General features: G+C 42.6%; 1 long non-coding RNA gene across 4 annotated transcripts in view; it reads right to left on the reverse strand.

Moving 5' to 3' along the window:
* LOC116285827 (uncharacterized) overlaps nucleotides 1–16,587 on the reverse strand; it is a 193,263-nt gene that overhangs the window by 144,129 nt on the left and 32,547 nt on the right. The window contains exon 1 of one of the 4 annotated variants that reach the window (XR_012059114.1): nucleotides 394–521. The exons of the other annotated variants lie outside the window; for them this stretch is intronic. This is a non-coding gene — a long non-coding RNA (uncharacterized lncRNA). Of the gene's footprint in view, nucleotides 1–393; nucleotides 522–16,587 lie in introns of those variants that run through there. 4 annotated transcript variants of the gene reach the window in all.

Consider the following 16,587-nt stretch of genomic DNA (forward strand, 5'->3'; position numbering starts at 1 on the left):
TCATATGCTTCTTCTCTGGCAGGGGTGGCAGGGGTAAATGTTTGCACGACACATGCTCACGGCAGAGCCTGCTCTTCCTCGCTCCCCTACCCCTTCACACTGCCAGCCAACAGTCCTGATTAAGAAGGTCGCCTAGGCCTTCTCTTGAAATAGCACTGAAATAATTCATTTTGACAAGGAAGCGTATGTGGGGATGCAGGCGAACGCGGACGTAAGAACGCGGGTGCCTGATCCTTTTTTCTGAAGGCCACGCCTATTCCACCGAAGATTATGAAGTTTCAGTTACTGTGGATGGAAGAGGCAGCAGCCAAGCGAGTAAGAAGTCTGGCTTTCCCCGAAGGAAGAAATGAACATCAGTGACCACTAACATCACAACAGAGAGACAATACTTACTAAGCACATCTTCTGAATTATTCTTGTTAAAATCATCATCATCTAAGCTGACTGCAGTCAATCTCTGAATCAAACTACCAGTTCACAGAAAATGGAAAGGGACAGAGGAACAGCAAGTAGGGAGCCCAAGTCCGGATGCAGGCAAGTGGGTAGATTTGGTGGTGGCAGCCCGTGGCCGTGCTTTTTAACCACCAGACAAACTAAATGCCCTGCGCTTGGCTCCACCTTCAAGGTCCCTGCCACGAGGGCACTTCCTCACTGCCTCTGCAGGCATCCTACACTTGGACAGATTTTAAATCATCCCTTTCTTTCTTTACTGAGCAAACGCCTACCTCTTTTTGTGCTGAGAATGCTACAGTCAAGGTGGTTAGACTGGTAAGTATGCGGCCGGACTTCCCTTCCCTCTAGCGCTCTGGGGCGGAGTCGCCAAAAGAGCACCTCGGACGCGATGTGAGAGGCACAAGGGAAGTCCACAGTCGGGTGCGGTGACAGACAGAAGGAGGCCGAGGAGCCTCGCCGTCCCAGCTGTCCTCACGTCCCTCTACTCCACGTTCGGCTCTTCTTCTCGATCGTGAGCCCCGCTGACCCACAGCGTTGCACCACCACTTCCTTGGTGGCAGGCCAGAGGCACAGCTTCCCAAAGACACTCCACCAGCTCCCCCACACAGTCCCATGTCAGCAGCCGCATCGTTGTCTCCTCAGATCTCCCTGCAAGCTCTGACTTGCTCACCTAGGCCAGTGCTTCCCTCATTTCTTAAGGGAATGACTCCTTCATCGTCCAACTCTTCTTTCTGGACCTACCCTTCCCCTGATCCTCCCACAATTGTGTAAGGTTTAATTCCTATAATAAATACCTCAGCCCACACTCAGAGGGCACTACTGCCCCACAGAACCCTGGATGACACACCTCTGTCATCTACTGGACCTGGTTCTGCTTCCCAGCACCTCCCAATATCGACAGTTCTCAGCCTTCTACAGGAGAGCCTGTCAAGGCTGCAGGGTCACCGCGATTTCTCATTGTCAAAGGCAATCACACCCAACACATTAGTGCTTCTGCTGGGACATGCTTTTAACCCCTCTGACACAGGTCACTCTCTCTCCTAAGCCCTCCCCCAGGGCATTTAATCAGTTTCTTTTGTTTAACTGGAGCTCATCCCAGATTTTTTTTTTAACTGAAATACAGCTGATTTACAATATTGTGTTAGTTTCCACTGTGCAGCATAGTGATTCGGTCACATACATATTTTTTTTCACATTTTCATTATAGATTATTACCAAATATTGAATACAGTTCCCTGTGCTATACAGTAGGACACTGTTGTTTATCTGTTTTATATATAGTAGTGTGTATCTGCTAATCTCAACTCCTAATGTGTCCCTCCCCTCCCTTTCTCCTTCCGTAGCCATAAGTTTGTTTTCTATGTCTGTGAGTCTGTTTCTGTTTTGTAAGTAAGTTCCTTAGTATCATTTTTTAGATTCCACATATAAGTGATATCATATGATATTTGTCTTCCGCTGTCTGACTTATTTCACTTAGTACGATATTACCCAGGTTCATCCATGTTGCTGCAAATGGCATTAATTCATTCTTTTTATGATTGAGTAGTATTCCACTGTCTATAAATACCTCAACTTCTAAAAATAAACTCACCATACGATCCAGCAATCCTACTGCTGGGCATAGATCCAGAGAAAACTCCAATTTGAAAAGATACATGCACCCCAATGTTCATAGCAGCACTATTTAAAATAGCCCAGTCATGGAAGCAACCTAAATGGCCATCAACAGATGACTGGATATCCCAGCTAAAAAGCTTTAAAAAAATCATTTTTCCAAGTGCTTTCTTCCACACATTCCGTGTTTCTTCTAATAGTCACATTTGACCAGTATGTTTTTGCATCTTCATCTAACCTATCAATCCATTGGAAAGGGCCAGGGACAAACAGCTGCTGTGACAGACTCTTCCTAAGGAGTCTCTTTTGGACGTGAGTGTCATGCCCAGATTTCCATGTGACCCCAGGTAAATCAATATGTAACCTATGAGACTTCGTCAAATTAGGTATTATAAAGGTTAAATAAATAGAGATATACAACGAGTGGCTTTAAATCCAGGAAAATACTGCATCATTGAAAATAGGAAGAGATAGCAGAGCAGACATTTTCACACCATATGCAAGACATCCAAGATGATACATTTAATTTCAGATGCCTTAGGTTGGAGGTCCATGGAGAAGTATCTAAGCTGAAATGGTCACTTGCAAAGAAGTGATATTTGTATACACAAGGGTAGATTCGTTCTTTAAAAGATAACAAGACAGAAAACTAGAGGAGGCCAAAAGCAGTACATTAGTAATGTCTGTGTCACATGAGCATCTGAACTCCTGGCAGATAGCAGCTGCTCCCAGCACATTACCGTTGACATGTGTAAATATGTAAATATATGTACAGTTAAGGGGGGGAACTACACCAATGTGGATCTCCAGGACTAGGAACCACATGGACGGTTAAGAAACGACCACGTGGTCCTGATTCTCCTACTATTAACACGGGAGATTCTCTTACCTTATACACACAGGATGACCAGGAGAGTGACCCAAATTGTAGCACACATTTTATCTAATTTTGCCCCTTTGCTGGAATGGGATTCCCCCCCTCATTAAAATGTCTTTCAACTTTGACCCACATATGGACAGACCTTTAAAAGTGAGACTGGAAACAACTCAAATGTCTGTCACTTGGGGACTGGTTGAATAAACTCTGCTGTTCTCAATGGGGTAAGAAATGTCTGCATATGCTGCTAATGACTGTTGAGACAAATGGTATAAAAATGTGAAAAAACAAGGTAGAGGAAAATGTGTATATCAAGATAACATTTATCAAACAAAGTGGAGATGGGGAAGATACCAGTATCTGTACATACTTGCTCCTATTAAAAAATTGTTATGATAAACAATGAAGTTCTTTAAAAAAACTACTTATGGAGGAGGGAGCACACAAAAATGGAAGCCAGGCTTCTCTGAATACATCTTATTTTACATGACTTTAAAACAAAGTTAAATGAAATTTAACATAATTATACAACTTTAAAGTAAAATGAAACAAATAAATTTAACCACCAGGCAAGTTTTTAGACTGTCTAGAGAAGAATTCATTTCAAGTGACCTTAAAAGACAATAATTTGACTGTACATTCCTAGTGGGATATACTCTAAAGATGAAAAGAACTGTAAAATAAATTCAAACTGGTTTTGATAATCATATTTTAATAATAATAGTTTATATTGTTATTCTGAAATATTAATTAGTCATATACAAACTTATAAAGAAAACAGATCATTAATTATCAGTAAGAATTCATCATTTAGCTTCTCTTTAAAAAGAAAAAAGAGGAGGAAAGGTGGGAGGGGGAAAGAGGAAGGAAGGAAGGAACAATGGAAGGAAAGAAGGGAAAACAGTGACCAATCTAGTAGCAATAAGCAGCTCTTATACCCAGGCTGTGGTCTCTAAATTCTGTTTCCCATAAAGGAATGCCAGCTACTCGGACAAATGCCAAATTCCAGGCTGAGGGCGAGAAATATTCAAGATAAGCCTAGAACATCTTGTATACCAGAAAATAAGGGAGTTGCTGAAGGTGACTGAAGGACTCCTAAGCCTAACTTGAAGAGGCTCCCATTGACCCAAATGGGACCATTTGAGCATTGATTAGAAAATTGCATCAACTAAGTATCAAATACACTTAAACATCCATTAAGTTCATTACGATACTTTAAACAAATTAAGTGATCAACTTTGGCTGATGTTGGAAACCAACTCATTGAAACTAGTGAAAAACAGAGAGAGAGGGGTGTTTGTGACTCTAGCATCTATCTGGCCTTCCCTGTGCGAAGTTTACATCAGGATAATCAAATTGTTGGTACAGGGAAAGTATTATAACAAATAAATGAAGAAATGATAGGTTATCACAGATCCAGACAATGCTTTTCAAAGCTGCTGATGTCACAAAAATAGGGACAATAGGTACTATGGGCATCTTATGAAAAAGAATGTGTTTTTTTAGAGCCACTGTATTTTCAGCAGTACTTACTGAAATGTTTGTGAATAATATGATCAGATGTCTGCGTGTTTTTGAAAATAATCCAGGAAGGGGGATGGGAGACCACTAAGGAGGTAGACACAGATAGAACAAAATTGGCCATGAGTTCATGGTTGTTGCAGCTGAGAGATGGTAAATGAAGTTCACTGCACTATTCTCTCTATTTGTGTGCCCGTCTGAAATTTTCCATAATCGATTTATTTAAATTGATGAGGCTTTGAAGCTGAACTGCCTGGATTTGAATCCCAGTTCAGCTACTTATCAGAGATGTAATTTTGGGCAAATTACAGCAAGTTGTATAACCTCTCTGTAACTCGCCTTCCCCCTCTGTAACATAGGAGTGATACAAATGGCTTGTTATGAGTATCAAATGATGTCAAAGACAAGCCCTGAGAACAATTACTGACATACAGTTAACACTTAAATGTTAGCTATTACCTTTAGGGGTCACAAAATCAGATGAAGCCTTGGCTTAGAGTTTCTGGGCTGTTAAACCGTTGAGACTGACTCATGAGAACTGTAATTCCTTCTTCTTACTGAGGGGCGTAACATACATCCAACAATCTTCTTCCCCCAACACACCAGCTAAACAGACTACAGAGATTAACCAGTCTTTCAGTTTTCACCATTTTGGCACTCTATCTGCTGCTCCCAAAGCAGCAGAGGCTTCAGGTCAATGCCTCGTGCTTCTCTCTACTCCTGGGGGCTGCCTCTCCCAGCACCGCTCCAGGGCCGGCCCACCGTCCCCCATAGAGCCCCCTAGTGATGGTGCAGTTCAGCGGGACACCAGCTGACTGGAGGCCAAAGTTCTGGCACCCTGTCTTGTCTGTCCCTGAATAGCTGTGTAACCTTGCATAGTGGCTTGATATTCCCAGAACTTGGGTTACAAGATGTTGCCAACATTTGTGGAACTCTTGTCTTGAAACTCCCTTTAGAGACTATTAGAAAATTCTTCTGAGCACCCTTCACTGACAGCAAATATTCGGTCTCTGGGGGTATAAAATCATAATCATACACAGCCAAGATGATTTGAATGAAGCCAATAATAAAGCTGTCTTGGGTTTTAAACCAGATGTAACTATTAATAGGGGAGATTGAATCTCTTTGAGGAAGCATATACTGACTGTCCCACAGTGACTGAATTCTCAGATTAAAAGTAAATAGCTTCTTCAGAAAATGTCTGCCTTAGAAACTTTCCTTGGAGTATGTTCAGTAATTTTTCTTTAAACTAACTTTATTTTAAATCTCACCTTAAGCAGAATCACAGCCATATCATCTACAGAGTACTTGAGTGTGTGGATTCTGTCGTTTGTACAGATGTAGCCACATAGGTAAATTTACAAGTCAGAAATCATAAAATTATTCATAGTTCAATTAAACAGCTTGAAGAAACTCCTTACAAGTAGAAGCTTGATTAACTGTGTTTCATCTTGTCAAATGGGGCTAAAAGTAACATGTCTACCTCATAGAATTGTTTTAAGCACTCAGTAAGTAAAGACACATAAAGTATTCAGACAAACTAGCTCAAAATAAAAGCCATTTAAGTGTGAGCCACTATTATCCTTTGTAATATTTCACTGTTTCCAGTTCTCAAAAGTGAACCGTCTCTCATTCAGTTTCATTTTTCATTCATCCTGTTTACAGCAAATGTAGACTCATACCACTGAGTGCATACACATTTCTGAGGATTTGAAAGGCTCTTAATGTTTTTTTTTTCCTACATTTAGGCAGGCATTCTTATCTAGATAGATAAGCTTAGATGCAAATACACTGTTTTCTACACAAGGGCTCCAACACATACACTAATGATGGGATGACCGCATACTTTTAGTTTTCAGAAAATAACATACCTATCAATCAGCAAATATTTACTGCATGCCAGCCATACCCAAGTTGACATGGTAGGAACTGCGGAAATGCAAGGAAAAAGCACAAGCTCCATCCTCAGGGAGCTTCCCAGTTGGAGAAAGAGGACAATTTGCAAGTGAGGCTGGATGACCGGTTACGGGAGCACAAGGGAGTGCTAAGTGGCTGGGGCAGTGCAGGACACGTGCAGTGGAAGAACAGGGGCGGAGAAGTTCCTGGTGACAAGGATAGTTCAAAATCATTTCAAAGAAGGCTCAACGGATGAGTAAGATTCAGAAAAGTTAAAAGGAGGGAGAAAGGGAAGGAGAGACTCTGGGTGGGTGAGACCAGCCTAAAGAATTTCAGCGTAATCTCAGAGGGATACAAAGGTAACAAGGGTTCTGAACAAAGCTTTGGCATGAATGAAGTAGCATTTTAAGAAAATTTCTAGATTCGGGGTCCACAGAGCCTCCCAGGGCTGAATTATTAGTAGAAATGGGCGTTTGTGATTCCCTTCTCTCCCATTTTCAAGAATTTTGTGGCCCATTTATCTGTGTTTACAACACCTTCGGTTCACATAATCTCTCAGAATTGAGTTCACCTTTCCAAAACAGGAGAGGATGGGGGTAGCAGGCATGGGATTTGCCAAAAGCTAAATCCATCTTGTACTCAGACCGCACGGCCACACGCTTGATCCAAACTGGGTACTGACAGCTCCTCAGGCTCTGAAACCTCTGAAAGAGAGACACACCCACCCAAATGTCGCCTCTCTTCCTTTAATAGAGTGATGGAAACAGAGAAGTTTTATCCTTATAGTAAACATATTCTCTTGCTTTTCCTCATTATATAAATAATACATGCTTATTGTAAAAAATTAAAATACATCAAAGTTAAGGAAGAAATCACCTAGAGTCCCAATCCCCCAAGACAACTATCATTAATATTTAATAGAGATTCACTTTTTAAGCACCTCATCATGTGCAAGTACATAAACGCACATATTTTGTAATTTAATGATGATATCGGCAATGTGTTAATAACAAATATTTTGTTGTCTTTCAACTTTCCCTTCTTTTCTTTTTCACCCCCTAGTCCTGCTCTTCCTGCACTGGCTTTATATACCTAGTATATATCTTCCATTATTTTATGCTCTTATAAATGTATTACATATACATAGACAGGATTTTTATTAGCATTGTTAAATTTGTAAAAGTAGCATCCATCCATCAAACACATTTCTCTGCATCATATTTTGCCCACTCAACAATGCATTATGAGAATTCCTCTGTTAAGTGACATTTAATTCATTCTTCTAAATATTTCTTAAGACTAACTCATATTTATTGAGTACTTATGATATGCCAGAAACTGTCCCCATACTATGCTGCCAGTTTTACTTAATTCTCACAAAAACCTTATGAGATTGGTATCACTGTTGTCCTCATTTTATGGATGAGAAAACGGAGACACAGAAGCTTAGCACCACTCCCAAGGCCGTTCATCAGACATTTCAGATGACTACAAGGATTAAAGCCCCGGCAGCCTGACGCTAGAGCCATGCTATTAAGCCCTACCCCATAAGGCTGAGCCAGGCACAGGGGGCCAACCAGCCCGGCTGGGCCAGCCCGTCACTACTGGGCATGCTTTTTTTTCATTCATTCTTTTTGTGAGAGGGAAGTAATTCAGTTTATTTATTTACCTATTTTTGAAGGAGGTACTGAGGACTGCACCCAGGACCTTGGGCGTGCTAAGCATGCGCTCTACCACTTGAGCTATACCTTACTCCCCACCCTACCCCCCGGCATGCTCTTGATTCCAGTTTTTTGCCACCACGATAATATTTCAGTAAATACCCTTGGACATACATCCTGATCTATGGGTGTTTTATTTCTTTTATTCAGCAAATATTTAATGAGGACCTACTCTGTTCCAGAGACAATTCCAGATACTAGCGTTTCAGTGGTGAGGAAGACAGACGCAGTCCTTGCTTTCATAGAGTCACATTCTGGTGGGAGAAGACCATAAATGAATGCATGAATGAATGAATGAGTGAACTTGAACAAGAAAAACAGGAGATAATGCCACTAAGTCATCTGCGGAGAATTCCAAGAGGGTGATGTGATGGAGAGCCACTTGGTGATACCTAGAGACATTTCTTACACAACACAGTTCCCCAGATGTGGGATTGCTGGGTTAAAAGATACGATTTTTTAAAATTTTAATACTATTGCTACTTTGCTTCCTAAAAGGTTTACTTCCAATAGGATCTCATTTCTAACAAGAGAAATACATATTTTAAAAATAAACTTCTCTTGTCTTCCTTTTTGATTCCCTAGGGAAACTTTTTAAAGATTTTTCTCTCTGTGCTAATTATGCTGACCTATTTCAAATTCAACATATATAAACGTTCATCAGCTACAAGGTAAACATCAAAAATTACTTTCTGTTACTCTGTGCACTTAAAAAAAACTTGTGTACTTTTATACTCCTTTCTGTACACTTCATATACACATACACCTATAGAGCTCTTCTAGGAAATCAAGAACGTGCTCAGGGACCAGTCTCAAATGAAACAGGTGGGTTTGTCGGTGAGGCAGGGGTGGAAAATAGTCTTGTCTCCTATTCTGAATACAGAGAGTAAGAGTGAGCATTTTTTAAAGATAGTTGAACATGACTGAGCTTTAAAAAACAGCAAGGAAGCAAGCCTCGTGGGTTGAAAAGAGATTCCTATGAAGACAAACCCTGATCAACATTAAAAAGCACTTGAGGGGCTGAGACATTTCAGGAGCAGCTATCAAAAGCATACCACTGAAGCCACCATCCATAGCCTAGGGAGCTAGACTTTCCCACCACGTCCCCTTTCCTTCCCCACAGGCCTGCCTGGTTATCACACGTGTGCAGGGACCGTCATTATTGAAAGGACTTATAAATATGCAACAGGTATTTCATGGGAGAAAGTGCAACTGAATAACTTCCAACCACCCTAAGACGCAGAAAGGAGGAGAGCCTGTCTTGCAGCTCTCACCAGTCCCACGACCCCTGCAGCCATTCCAGGGAAAAGGAAGCAACACCCTGACACCCCGTCTCTGCCCACTGCCCTGCCGTGTCAGAGTGAGGGCAAGGCAGCATCCGCACCTAAATCCGGCCTCTCGCCTTAAAGGGCTACATGCGTTATGTGCACAGGAAAGCAGGGTTTTATGTTAACCGTGTTCCACAAGCTATGGAAAGAATTCCACCCTAATCTTTTTTTTTCCCCTCCCTTGAAATCAGATCTTATTCCTAACTTTAGTCATCCTGCCTGGTTTCCTTTTCTTAATGGAGTGAAATTTATGTCTGTGATTAGAGAACTGGCTTGGGAAAACCATTTGAGTTTTAAAAGTTATATGTTTTAACAATAATAGATACAGGAATCCTGGAAGAAAACCAGTATGTTTTGGATGTTAATTCAGACGTCGTAATGACTTGCTATTTCCATCCACAGTTAGTAGGTAATGGTGGTATTAGGCATATTTGAGGGGGAAAAAATTGAGCTGAAAGTTTTCACAAGGATGGCATAGTGATAAATTTAAAATTATAGCCTAGATAAATAGCTTTTGGGCTAACATGTCTGGGATTATTTTGAAAATGAAGAATAAGGTGACATTCATTAAAAGCGTAGCTCTTCTGGAAGTGCATTTACTATAAGCAAGACACTGGAACTCTAGGTGTCATACATACAGGAAAAAAAGAAATCAGATGTTCTTTGCTTTATGCAAGAGATATGTTCCTTAATTCAACCGTAGTTTTCAAGGTCTCAGGGAGACTCACTAGAAATGAGATGATGTGGTCAGACTTTAGGGGGACAGGAGCAAGGCCACAAAATACCCTTTGCCCAACCACAAAAGGTCAAATCCCTCCTGGTTAGAGGCCGCCGGAGGAGTCCAGGAGCTCTGTGCTCAGAGCTGCACAAATCTGTATGTAACTCCCTCTATCTTCCCGCTGTGTGACTTAGAGCAAGTTACTTAATATTTCTGAACCTCATTTACAAAATTGGGTGTTGTCAGTACTCTGCTTCAGAGGGTGTCGTGAGAATTAAATGAGATAATGTATATAAAACAGAGAAGACATCAGTTGCATTTTAGTTCCTTCCTCCTTCCCACCCAGTTGCTATGCTGGCTCTAGGATCATCACATTAGAAGAAAGGAGTCCCAAAGAAATAAAAGAGGCAGACAGGGGTGAAAAAGAAGAGCTGCCTGGGAGTGGTCTGTACTTAACTTGGCAGCACAATCTCAATTAAAGAACTAAAGAAACACCACCCATACCTGACACACAACCCTCTCCTGAAGCACAGAATGCTTCTGCAATATGAATAATTATCTTAGTGCTCTTCATGTCTTAATCTTTCTAACCAAGGCATACTCATTTACTTATGTAGCTGCAACGTAGTTTAGTGATACTGTAAAAATATGTAATTTATAGCACTCATTCCAAAGCCGTTCATTTAAATGCAATGGGCCTAGGAGAGTGCTAAAACAAGTAATAAAATAGTTATTCATTCTAAGAGCACAATAGCCTAAAAATATAAATATTCCAAGATATCACAAGCATGTCAAATATGAAAAACCAAATCTACGACCCCAGGAAGTCATTTAACGTACAAATTCTCAAATATCACTATAGCAGATAGCACCTCCACAACATGTAGGAAAGTACATTTGAAAAGTCTAAGTGACTCTTTAAGCTTCTTAATGGGTTAATAAGTTGAAAAATATAGGATTAAAAATTGTCTAAAACTATGTTCTGGCTAAGACATTTCATTTTCATAGACCCTCACTTGTTTCCATCAAATGCTCAGGTGACTTTTTTGTGTGTGAAGGTCCATTTTTCACAGGGAATCAAATGCGATCACTTGACAAGAGCTACCGGCTACATCCATCGGGACTTGTGAAGAACCACAGACTCACCCTGAAGTCGTGGGCACGTTATTCACTGCAGAAGGCGCCTGTTCCCACACACAGGATGAAACTTCAGAGCTTCGGGCCTGACAAAGGTTCTACACTGTTCCACACACGAAGCATCCTTGCCTCCTGAGTAGGTGAAACTGCCAGCGTTAACTCCATAACTGCCAAAGGCCTAACACTACAGACAGAGGAGACATGCAGTTAACCACGTCCCCCAGACTCCAGCACATACAGGAACTGAGAGGAAGTGACACACGTCTTAAATCAGCTTTAAAGCTAGTGTCTTTTACAGGCATCTCTCTTCTTTTGAACAGAGAGGGGTAAAAGTCAGATAACTGCTGGGAAATCCTGGCCCTGCCTTGAGACAGCCATCGATGATGAGAGAGCTGTCTTTACATCATTTCAGAATCCAAATTACCCACTCCCCATACACCATGATGTGAGAAGTCATTTAGCAAGGAGAGTTTTTAAGTTCATCTCCTTCTTTGCTCTGCAGTTTCCTGAGACTCCCAGACAGGGTTAGCGAGGTACCTGGTTTTCTAGACAATTTGCCAAAAGTTAGTTTTTTTTTTCATTATTGCTAAAGACTACTGAAATATATTTGAGACTCTTTTTTTATTACACATTGTAAAACACAATCAATTCACTCATAAGTTAAAAAAATAGTCAATTCAGTAAAGAGGGGGAAAATTACACCAACTCATTCTTTGTGTGATGCAAATCCACACAACCAGACTGTCTCCCATCTTCTTTTAAACTTTTAACGTGTTCTTTTGGTATAATTTAGATACACACTGAGATGATTTTACATAGCACCAATCCTCTGATTAAAATATTTTTAAAAGATTTCATACCAACATGTCTTTCTCCTAGTATTTCTCAGACGAATACAGAAAAAAAAACATTGTAATCAATTTTCTGCTCCCCATTTCCACCAACATCTCCATCATCACTGCCAGTCCCAAATTGCTTTATTGCAGTAGAATTATGTTATGATGTCAAATTGCTGTAATTCAAGTTTCCAGACTAGAGGGAAAGCCTCGTGTAGGGTTAGTCTTTTTAAGGTGAATCAGCGAATGAAAAGAAATGTGTTGTAGGAGAGCTAAGGAAGAAGGGGAAGGAATTTCACTGGGGAGAGAAGGAAGTAACTCCCACAGAGTCTTTCCAGGCCCCCTCTTCCCTCTCACCCCTTTGTGTATTCCTGGAGCTTTGTTTCTGTGGGTGTAAGGGCATTGGAGGGAGCGGGAGGACGACTGAAGGGCGGTGGCCACTTGGTCCTGGGCTAAGGAATTTAAAGAGTTCATATCGAGGCCCCCACTACTGCCCCCTACTTCTCTCTCCTCTGTTCTAATGCCCTCCCGTGCTCAACTGGCTCCTTTCCAAGTAGAGAGTGGCAGATACGGGGACCGGAGCAAATATCACTGGAAGACAATTCTTTGTTGTAGAAAAGGAGTTATAACCAAATCAATACAGCTTCCTTCCTGCCAGCCCCTACCTGACGCAGAAGTGATACTGTTCTACCAGAGGCTCCTTGGAAATGAGAGTCCCCCGCTCCCCAGTCTCCTTCACTGAATAAAGAGTCATTCAGAATTATTATGAGTGGAGCCCTCTGCCAGACCCGAAATGCAAAGATGGCATGACAGGAAGTCGGCCCCGCCCTCAACGTGCCAGGAAGGGGTGGCCCAGGGAATGAGAGTGTAAAATCTAACTTCCCTTTGCAGCTCTTTTTCTCCTCTAATCAGGCCCACATGTTTAGTGCAGGGGAACAAAATGTGGTGAGGAGGGAAGGATTATAAAAATGTTCACTTTCATCCTACAGATATGAGAAAACAAGAACATATTGCCATTACTCGACAACTTTATAGCTCCAAATAACACGCGCACGCAGTAAATCAGGGGAGGGGTGCACGGGCTGCACCACACGGGCACCTCTCATTTGCTCAGTGCGATTCTAGCCCAGTGCCAGGCTGTCCAGGGCCCTGGACAGGGAGAGGAGGAAGGGCGGGGAAGACAGGAGGCAGCGAAGACTCCATCTGCTCTCAGAGCCAGCAAGAGCCTGCCCACCCCTGGTCCTTCCAGAAACCTTCCTTCTCTTCTTAAGAAATGACAGAAATCAGGAAATATTACTTCGGCTTGCAGGCTTCTGTCCTGGCCTATCCAACCCACAGAGAAGTCCCAGCAAATTACTGGAAACTGCACTTTGAACTTAGCCCCTGGCAAGGAGCCCAGTCAAACAGAAATGTAAAAGTTCCTTTCCTCCGAGGGGCCCCTGCACCAAGGTGTCCCTACAGACACTCGGAGAGCTGATTGCAACAGGTTGGAATGAGGCCCTGGGCCAGGAAAACAAGCCCTGACCAGTATGATTTCCTACTGCCTGTGTTGTTTCTTTAAAAAGTTTTTTTTGGCTTGTTCCCTCTCGTTTTGTTGGACTGGGTTACAAGCTCAGGTCCCATCGAGGAAAAAACTGGTACCATTTTCACAAAATGCTTCGGCCTTGTTTCATTCAAAAACTGCTCCATTGGCCCCACCGGTCAGCTTGGTAATGTCGGGGGGGGGGGGCAGCAGCGGTGGGGGTACCGGTCAGGCCAGTTGCTAAGCAAATTCTCTGAACTCCCAGGAAATCGAGAAGTAATGAGCTGGCAAAGCCTGAAGATATTTCCACCTCTGACAAGAGAGATGATCTCTCTCTGTGCACCAGACTTCACTACACCGGGTTACAGGAAACCAACAACACGGACAGTCAGAGCAGAAGCAGCTTCTGCAGTGCCTGGTCCCCGGCTGCTTCTCTTTCTTAAGAGGAAACAACCCAAACACTGGCCTCTTTCTAGCTCTGTTCTATTTCTAAGAAAACCCAATTTGCACAAGCAAATAAACTGACTCATTATAAAACTCAGAGGTCAGCGAGAGACAGATAAAACTAAAGGTTAGACAGCTGGAGAAACAAGCCTGTATTCCAGCTGCGGTGGGAGCCCCTCGGAGGAAGCAGTGAATCCCCCGGGACCCATGAAGCGGAGGGGGCGCGCCCCGTGTCCGCTTTCTGTCTGCACAGACATTCCTCTCCCAACTACTAAAACGGATTCAGATCGCCAACAGATCTGGCCAGCAGTGACCTGACTCTGCCAATGGGCGGTTGTTGTAAGTGCTTCCTCCCGAAGGGGCTTCTTCCTGTGATATTTGTAGGGTTTCACATGCAGAGGAGGAAAAATCCAGCGATCTACTCTTCTGATGATTTTATAAAGAAAATTCCCCAAAATGTGGGGGCTTTTTAAGTCCTATGTTCTTTCTAAAGATCTCAGAGTTGGAGGAACTGCAGCCTCTCCCCGCCTCTCTGACCTCTGACTGACCCAGTTCTATTATAATCAACAGCCAATGACCACCATACGCTTCCCCCCTGACAGTGTGACTGGGTAAGGCCCCCTTTACAGGGCACTCCCCGCTGGCCCTGCATATTCCAGGGAGGTTCCCACAGCTTTTCCACTGTGATTGTTAAAGCTAAGCTCTGCCATTTGCTCCCTCCTTTCCTACCTCCCAGTGGTTCTAGAAGAAGTCATTCAAGAAGAACAACAAACCCAGACCTCACGTCATGTCTGTAAAGATGGTGTGTACTGGCAAAGTGTTCTGGCCTTCATGTTTTCAATATGCATTTATGATGATTCTCTCTAGAGAAACCAATCTCCCCATATAGATCCCTCTCAGGCTCTGCGTTCTCCTCTACAGGATGACCTGGGAGGACGCTAGCTAACCCTTGGGGAGGCTGTGCCAGTAGATGGCAAGGGTGAGTGGTCACACTCAGCACAGGAGAAAGTCCCCGTGAATAGATGGAAATAGAAGACTGGATGTGAGATATGAGGTCACAGCCGAAGAAGAGCCTCTGTGCCTCCCAGGAGAGTGACGCCCGCCAGTTGTATGAGGACCACCCTCCCCAGGAAAAAAAGATCCAAGGACGTGAAGCAGTGTCAGAACTGAGCTTGGTGGATAAGGGGAATTAGAGCAGTGTTTCTTGAACTCCGAGGTGCACGAGAAACCCCAGAAATGCTGAACCAACAGGCAGACCCCTCAGCTGCCCCCAGCCTCCTCTCAGCGGTTCTGATCCATTTGGTCTGATCAGGCCCCAGGGGATTCTGATGCTGGACATTCATAAACCAAACTTTGAAAAACACCAACTTAGAGAAGAAGAGGAATCGGGAAGGGTGAAAACAGAGAGGCACAGAAGGCAGCAAGAAACAGACCTAGAAAATGGAAAAACCAAGATGGTGTAGCAGTAGTTCAGAATCTGAAAAAGAAGAAAGTTTGCTAAGGGGCTGAGGGAGGGCAGGGACATTCAGCTCTCTGGCAAGGCCTGAGTCTCCGTAAGACAAAGTCTACTTAAGACAAAGGTAAGAAGTAGGCTTGGGGTTTTTTTTTTTTTTTTTTGGTTTTTTTGGGGGGGGGGGCTTATTCTTTTGAATGCTCGAATTCCACTAAAAAATATGCTAAACAAACAAGCATTCTTACATTTGTATTATGCCAGTAGGACGTTCAAGTGAAAATATTCTAAAATTCAAAAGTTAATTTTTCAGAAAAGCAGCTTCACTCAAGCAGTATGGACAACTGGCTGCCTGGAGTCATACAACTAAATCATCAGGATCTGCACAGAACTAAAATCACTCTATGTGTACTAATAACAAAAAGCATCCATTTCTTCAATTCACCAATTACATTAAACACCCAATGCATGAACACACATTCTAAGCTACAGAGGCATAGAAAGCTGGAAGAACTGAGGTTGCAAAGAAGGCCTCCGTCGCCATTCAGAAATCCAAGGAACCAAGGAATTTCAGTTGTGTCAATCACATGGAAGACCAGAGCCATGTGGGTAGTGACTAGTGGTGAGAGAGGGGAAATTCTGAGCACTTGCCCACCAGACAAAGTCCCAGTGCCAAAAAGCCTTGCCCACCCCCGTCTCCATTCATTGGACAATGACTACCTCAAAGGGATGAAACACAGAAGAGAAAAGATGTCTAGTCGATCCACCTTGTGACTAATCAGATTCCAGAAAAAGAGAACAGAGAATGTATCATGGAAGAAATGATCAAAGAGATACTATGAAAAAATCCCCCATAACTGAAGGACACAAGGATGGCCCATTAAGGGAGCAGCCCACTGAATAATAAAAGATGTACAGCAAAGCACTTCAGTGTCAAGTTGAGAGAATCCTAAACGCTTCCGAAGAGAAAAAAGAAAGCTTACAAGTAAAGGACTGGTGGCCAGAACTGCTGTCACACTCCTCAGAGGCAATACCTTCAGGCAGAAGACAATGGAACAATGCCTTCAAAA

This window comes from Vicugna pacos, chromosome 2 (genome assembly GCF_048564905.1).
Source record: "Vicugna pacos chromosome 2, VicPac4, whole genome shotgun sequence".
Lineage (NCBI taxonomy): Eukaryota > Metazoa > Chordata > Mammalia > Artiodactyla > Camelidae > Vicugna > Vicugna pacos.